Consider the following 6,214-nt stretch of genomic DNA (forward strand, 5'->3'; position numbering starts at 1 on the left):
GGCTTTCTCCCCCCCACCCCCACCCTGGCCTCAGGGGCTACCCAGTCTCTACCCCCGCCCCGTCCCTAACCTTCAACTCTGTCCTCTCTCCTCCATCCACCCCTGACTCTGCCGACCCCCTCTCTTTCTCCCCCTCCTCTCAACCCCACTGCTCCCGCTGCCGACCCTTCTTCGCCCCGTTTCCCTGCCCCTCCCCCTCCTTTCCTGTTGATCTCCCCGGTTGGTCGCCCCCGCTTGCTAAAGTGTCGTCCCTCCCACCTGGGACACCTGGCGTACACTCCGGGGAGGGGGCCCTCCCACGGGGCCCGCTCTGCCCCCACCGGCCTGGCTGCCTGCTCCACCGCCTCCTTGCCCACCCCCCACTGCCTCCCCTCCTCCCCTCCTCCCCTCCTCCCCGGCTCCCTGTGGCTCTCCCGTCCCGCTCAGCCTCTGTCCAGCTTTCGGCTTCTTGAGAAATTCTGGGCTCTCCTCGCTTCCTCTTTCTGTGGTAGGGCTGCGTCACATGGTGCTCTGGGGAGCTTAGGAGAAATGAAAGCCTGGGTCACAGGGTCTCTGCCTGCCCAGTTTTCTAAAAACCTCCCTCCCAGCCTACTCTTCCTACCCCCACCTCTGGAGCCTGGAGGAATAGTTTCCATCTTTCACTTTCACTTCTTCCCTGGATCCCACTTGGGCTGCATCCTCTTCCAGTCACAATCCAAAATGACAGCGACAGAACTGGAAATGCCATTTGCATCTTTTGGTTCCCCCCTCCCGGGCCCCGGGCACTTTACAGATGCAGCGACTGAGGCCCAGAGGACCTGTAGGAAGGGAGGGTGGGGATGACTGCTCATGATAACTCAGCTGGGGGTGAACCACCAGTGGGGCTCTTGAGTGACAGGGGAAGCTCTCGGAATGCAATTCAGATTGTGTAACAGCTGTTGGGAGGAAGGAAGCGGGGTCACCTTCAGGAAGCATGTGGCACCACAGAGGGCCCACAAGTGAGTCAAGATTGGGAGCACAGGGACCTCAGACTTCATCCAAACCAGGCTCAGCACTCCCTCCGCAGAGCCCCGCAGCACGCCTGTGACCCCTGCCCTCCTCCAACCTCACCAGAGCCCCATAGCCACTCAAGTCCAGCCCCAGGGACCTTCTTTCTGCTCCCCTGACTGCTGAGCTCTGCCCTCTGTCAGAACTGCTCTTCCTCCCGAGCTCTGCATGGCTGCTGTCTTCTCTTTATCCGGATTTCAGCTGAAATGTCTCCTCTTCATAGAGACCTTCCTGGTGGACCTAAGTAGTTGCCTACTGGATTCCCTCCACCTGTCACTCTGTCTTGTGTTCGTGTCTTCAGAGCATGTAATACTCATGCAGTTACTGGTTTATTGTCTTCCCCAACAGAATAGAAGTTCCACTGGGTCAAGGACCTTGTCTTTTTTTTTTAAGAATTAATATTTTTTTAGGGGCGCCTGGGTGGCTCAGTCAGTTAAGAGTCTGCCTCTGGCTCAGGTCATGATCCTGGGGTCCTGGGATGGAGTCCCCCATCGGGCTCTCTGCTCAGCGGGGAATCTGCTCCTCTCTCTCCCTCTGTGATCGCTCTTATTCTCGCTCTTCCTCAAATAAACAAAATCTTAAAAAAGAGAGAATTAATGTTTTTTAGAGCAGTTTTAGGTTTACAACCAAATTGAGAGGGAGGTACAGAGATTGTCATATACCCCCTGCCCCACACACGCACAGTCTTCCCCATTATTAACATCACTCACCAGAATGGTACATTGTTACCAAAGATGAACTGACACTGACACATGATAATCACCCGAAGTCTATAGTTTACTTTAGGGCTCACTCTTGATGTTGTACATCCTATGGACAACTGTATGATGACACGTACCCACCATTATATTATCAAGTAGAGCACTTTCACTGCCTTAAACATCCTCTGTGCTCCACTTACTTATGTGCCCGCTCCCTACCCCCCACCACTCCCAACCCCTGGCAACCACTGAATTTACTGTCTCCATTTTTGCCTTTTCCAGGACGTGATGTAGCTGGAATGGTGCAGTGGGTTGCCTTTACAGCTTGGCTTCTTTCATTTAGTAATACACATTTAAGATTCCTCCATGTCTTTCCATGGCTCCAAACCTCATTTCTTTTGAGTAATTGTCTGGATGGACCAAAATGGATCCATTCACCTACTGAAGAGCATTTTGTACGCTTCCAAGTTTTGGCAGTTACAAATAAAGCTGCTAGCAGCTTCCTCGTGCAGGTTTTTGTGTGAATGTAATCTTTCAACTCCTTTGGGGAAATACCAAAGAGCAGGATTGCTGGGTCATATGGTAAGAGTATATTTTGTTCTGTACGAAACCGCCAAACTGTCTTCCAAAGTGGCTGTACCATTTTGCATTCTCCCCGGCAATGAAGGAATGAGTTCGGGTTGCTCCATGTTCTTGCTGGCCTTTGGCATTGTGGGTGCTCTGGAGTTTGGCCATTTTAAGAGGCGTGGAGTGGTATCTTATTGTTGTTTTGATTTGCTCTTCCCTGATGACGTAGGATGCAGAGCACCTTTCCATATGCTCATTTCTAATCTGTTTATCTTCTTCGGTGAGGTGTCTGTGAAGGTCTTGGCCCATCTTTTAATGAGGTTGTTTGTTTTCTTATTGTTGAGTTATAAGAGTTCTTTGTATATTTTGGGTAACAGCCCTGTATCAGATGTGTCTTTTGCAAATATTTTCTACCTGTCAGTGGCTTATCTTCTCATTCTCTTGATGTTGTCTTTCCCAGAGCAGAAGTTGTTAAAAATTTAACGAAATCCAGCTGGTCAATTATTTATTTCATAGCTCGCGTTGTATCTAAAAAGTCATCACCATACTCAAGGGTGTGTAGGTTTTCTCCTGTTATCTTCTAGGAGTTTCATAGTTTTGTGTTTTTATAGTTAAGCCCATGATCCATTTTGAGTTAAGTTTTGTGAAGTGTATAAAGTCTGTGTCTAGATTCATTTTCTTGCACGTGGATGTCCAGTTGTTCTGGCACCATTTGTTGAAGAGACTTGTCTAGCTTACCACTTGACCTCTCAAGAGCTGTGTGATCTTCATCGAGTTACTTAACCTTTACCGTTTCTTTATCTGAAAAGTGGAGAATGAAAAATACTTACACTACAGGCTTTTTTGTATCAAAATGAGATAACCCAGCCTGGTGGCTGGCATATCATAAGAACTCAGGAAATGTCTGCACCTTAATTAACTAACAAATAAAACAAATGTTTAGAGATTGCTTACTATGTGCTGGGTGCTGTTCAAGGGGCTGAGGATACAACAGTGAACAAAATGGACACAAACCTCTGCCCTCGTGGAGGTGATGTTCCAGTGCTTGGGGTCATAGACAAGGAACAAAAGAAGAAAGGGGAATAAAACAGATCAGAAGGTGTATTTAATATCACATATAATAAAGGCTACAATGAAAAATAAAGTTGGAATGAGACATGGAGATGACAGTGGAGGCTTTTCACTTTTATTTATTTAAAAAAAAGATTTTATTTATTTAAGATTTTATTTATTTATTTGTCAGAGAGAGAGAGTGCAAGCAAGTGCGGGGGGCGGTGCAGAGAGAGAGGGAGAAAAAGCAGGCTCCCTGATGAGCAAGAAGCCCAATGTGGGACTCAATCCCAGGACTCCGGGATCATGACCTGAGCTGAAGGCAGATGCTTAACTGACTGAGCCACCCAGGCGTCACCAGTGGAGGCTTTTTAGATAGGGTATAATATAATCATAATCTATTATAAATCAAACTTTCTCAACCTTGACACTATTGACACTTTGGACCAGATGCTTCTTTGTTGTGTTTGTAGGCTGCCCTGTGCATCGGAGGGTAGCTAGCGGCATCCCTGGTCTCTGTGAACAAGACACTACCCATACTCCAACCCCTCTGTTGTCACAATCAAAATGTCTCCAGACATTACCAAATGTCCCCTGGGGGCAGAAAACTGCTACTATACATACAGGTCTGCTGGGGAAGGGTATAGTGGGCTTAATGGTGGCCCCTGAAAAGATACGTCCACATGCTAATCCCTGGAACCTATGACTGTTATCTGATATGACCAAAGATGTCATTAAATTAAGGATCTTGAGAGCAGGTGCTTATCCTGGATTATCCCGGTGGGCTCTAAACGCCATGGACAAGTGTCCTGGTAAGAGCAAGGCAGAGGGAGAGGAGACTGAGCCACCCAGAAGAGAAGGCACTGGGAAGACAGAGGCCAAGAACAGATGTTGCAGCTGCAAATCCAGGAATGCCAAGGAGCTTGGGTCGCCATGACACGTGGTGGGGAGGGCAAGGGACAGACTTTGTGAGGGCCTCTGCAGGGAGTGCGTCCCTACCGACATCCTGATGTCAGGCTTCTGGCCTCCTGAACTGTGAGAGGATCCATTTCTGGATCCACTTCTGTCGTCTGTCGCCAGATTTGTGGTACTTTACTAACAGCAACCACAGGAAACTAATCGGGAAGGTGTACATCACCAGCGAGAGGGTTTCAACATCGAATGTTCTGATGCAAGATTCAAATTGCCATAGGAGAATTTATGGAGCTGGTTGATGTTGGATGAGGGTGATCTGGTTTGCAGATCACACGGAGCTGGAAAAGTTAGCAAAACAAACAAACAAACAACAACACAACAACAACTTTGGCTAGTGGACTCCAGACACCAGAAGATGTCTGCAGGGCAGTGGACAGATGTGAACGTCAGGCTCTCTCCGTGGCACACTCAGCCCCACATGGAAAGGGCCAGGATGACGTGGCTTAGTGGAAGCAGGACAAAAAACAAAATGAAACAAAACAAACAAACAAACAAAAACCTTGGGGATTTCATCAACAGATTCAGGATGAGTCAACATTGTTTGGGCCACCTGAGGCCACAACAGAACGGCAGTTGTCAATGTGATGAGATTATAGTGATTTGTTTTCTTTTCCTAAATTTCCAGAGTTGCTGTAATGTACTTCTAAGGCTTTGTTACCCAAAGGTCAAATTTGGTATCAGGGGGTTTTCCTTCCGCTCGACTCCTGGGTTTAGCAGAGCTTTGAGTCCAGCGGGTACCACACTTAAAGGTCCAATGGGGAGCGACCAGGGGAAGGAAAGGCCTTGAAGTCCTGCCCATGGGAGAAAAGAGACAAGTGGCAGCATATCCCTGTTGCCAAATGTGCCTCGAAGGCTGCCCCTCAAAGAGGGCGTCTTTTTTTCAGATTTATTTGAGAGAGAGAAGAGAGAGCAGTGGGGAGGGGCAGAGGGAAAGGGAGAGAATCTTCAAGCAGATTCTGCACTGAGCGCGGAGCCCGACTCGGGGCTCAATCCCACAACCCTGAGACCCGGACCTGAGCTGACACCAAGAGTCGGACGCTCAACCGACTGTGCCACCCAGGCACTCCTCAAAGAGGGATTCTGTGTCTCAGGTAATGCTTCAGAGAAGAGCGAGGATTTCAGGGAGCGCGAGGTTTCAACTCTGAGCCCCACAGCCTTTCCTTTGAATCCAGGAATTTTCAAAGCCGGGTCCATGGGCAGCGCCTTTTAAGTCCCCGAGACCATTCCTGGGATCTAGGAGGTCAAAAACTATTTTCGTACTCATAGAAAGACATCGTTTGCTTTTCTCCTGGCCTCATTTGCCTGGTACAAAAGCCATGATGGAGTGGCATAAAATTGTCCTAGAAGCCACTGAATTCTAGAACCCTCTGCTCAGAGTACAAGCAGGGAAAAAAACGGCTAGTTTTACTTAGGAATGTTCCTCCACAAAGCAGTTAAAATCGTTAACATTATTAGATTGCAACCATTGCGGGCACAATTTCTTGGCATCCAATGTGACAGGACGAGAATACGCGTAGCGTTCTTGCGCTGAGTCCCGCGGTGCGGCCGTCACCACGGGGCTGAGCTCTGATACTGCTCTCCAATTTGCCAGCAAGCGAGTTGGGCTGTTGGTTTTTTTCCATGGAACACTCTTTACTTGAAAATGATGGTTATTCAGCCTGGAGAATGTGGCATATAATTTTTTGAAACCGAGCAAAGGAAACCTGTCATTTCAAAGGAAACACATGACAGTATTTGCTGCCAGTGATGAAATTGGAGCTTTTGAGTGAAACTTAGAAGTTTAGAAAGACTCTTATCTGCCACCGTGCTCTTGACAGCTTCCCAGGACTTAAAAGTTTTCTGATGAGCTCACAGATGATATTAATGAATGTGATTTTTTTTTTTTTTTTTTGGAT

This window comes from Phoca vitulina, unplaced genomic scaffold, assembly GCF_004348235.1.
Source record: "Phoca vitulina isolate PV1807 unplaced genomic scaffold, GSC_HSeal_1.0 scaffold16, whole genome shotgun sequence".
NCBI lineage: Eukaryota > Metazoa > Chordata > Mammalia > Carnivora > Phocidae > Phoca > Phoca vitulina.